Raw genomic sequence first — 1,532 nt, 5'->3', positions numbered from 1 at the left:
AGCGACTTGGCTTGTATACCCTTGAGTTTAGAAGGCTGAGAAGGGATCTGATTATTAAAGGATTGGACACTCTGGAGGCAGGAAACATGTTTCTGCTGATGGGTGAGTGCTGAACCAGAGGACACAGCTTAAAAATACGGGGTAGACCATTTAGGACAGAGATGAGGAGAAACTTCTTCACCCAGAGAGTGGTGGCTGTGTGGAATGCTCTGCCCCAGAGGGCAGTGGAGGCCCAGTCTCTGGATTCATTTAAGAAAGAGTTGGATAGAGCTCCCAAAGATAGTGGAATCAAAGGTTATGGAGATAAGGCAGGAAGAGGATACTGATTAGGAATGATCAGCCATGATCATATTGAATGGCGGTGCAGGCTCGAAGGGCTGAATGGCCTACTCCTGCACCTATTGTCTATTGTCTATTGTCTATTGTTATCACACTTTTGAAAGCCTCTCACGTGTCATTCATCCCTTTATTTGCAAACAGTCTATTCCAATCAACTTTTGAAAGTTTTTGTCTGATATCATTAAAATTACTCCAGATAAGAACTTTCATGGAAGCCTTATCTTCTTCCATAACTATCGTGAAACTAATAATGTTATGACCACTAGTCCCAAAGTGTTCCCCTACTCACACTTAAGTCACTTGTCCTGCTGAATTTCCCAAGAGAAGGTCAAGTTTTGTTCCTTCTCTCCTAGGTATATTTTACATATTGACAAAGAAAATTTTCGTGAGCACACTTAACAAATGCCTCACAATCCATGCCTACCTATCCCCCCAGTCCAGGAACTCCCCACATACATTCAAGATACCACCCACACTCTCCACCTCCTCCAAGACTTCCGTTTCCCCCCGCCCCCAACGCCTCATCTTCACCATAGACATCCAACCCTTTACATCTCCATCCACCATGACCAGAGCCTCGAAGCCTTCCGTTTCTTCCTCTCCCCACGTCCCCCAACTTCCACTGACACTCTCATTCGTTTGGCTGAACTGGTCCTCACCTTTAACAATTTCTCCTTTAAATCATCCCACTTCCAGGTAGCTGGGGGAGTCGGTGGGTTTGTAAAAAATGTGTTGAGTCGGTCATCGATGATGGAAATGGAGAGATTCAGGAAGGGGAGGGAGGTGTCAGAGATGGTCGAGGTGTATTTAAGGTCAGGGTGGAATGTTTTGGTGAAGTTGATGAACTGCTCAACCTCCTCGCGGGAGCACGAGGTGATGCCAATGCAGTCATCAATGTAGCAGAGGAAGAGGTGGGGAATGGTGCTGATGTAACTACGGATGATTTAAAGGAGAAATTGTTAAAGGTGAGGACCAGTTCAGCCAAACGAATGAGAGTGGATGGAGGTGGGGGTAAAGGTGCATGCTTGCCTTCATTGACTGGTGTACAAGAACACCCAGATCTCTCTGTACTGCCCCTTTACATAAATTGATTCCATTGAGGTAGTAGTCTGCCTTCCTGTTCTTGCCACCAAAGTGGATAACCATACATTTATCCACATTAAACCTCTTCTGCAATGCATCTGCCCACTCAC

This window comes from Chiloscyllium plagiosum, chromosome 11 (genome assembly GCF_004010195.1).
Source record: "Chiloscyllium plagiosum isolate BGI_BamShark_2017 chromosome 11, ASM401019v2, whole genome shotgun sequence".
NCBI classification, from domain to species: Eukaryota; Metazoa; Chordata; class Chondrichthyes; order Orectolobiformes; family Hemiscylliidae; genus Chiloscyllium; species Chiloscyllium plagiosum.
The sequence above is the reverse complement of the archived record's forward strand: the minus strand, read 5'-3'. Positions refer to the sequence as shown.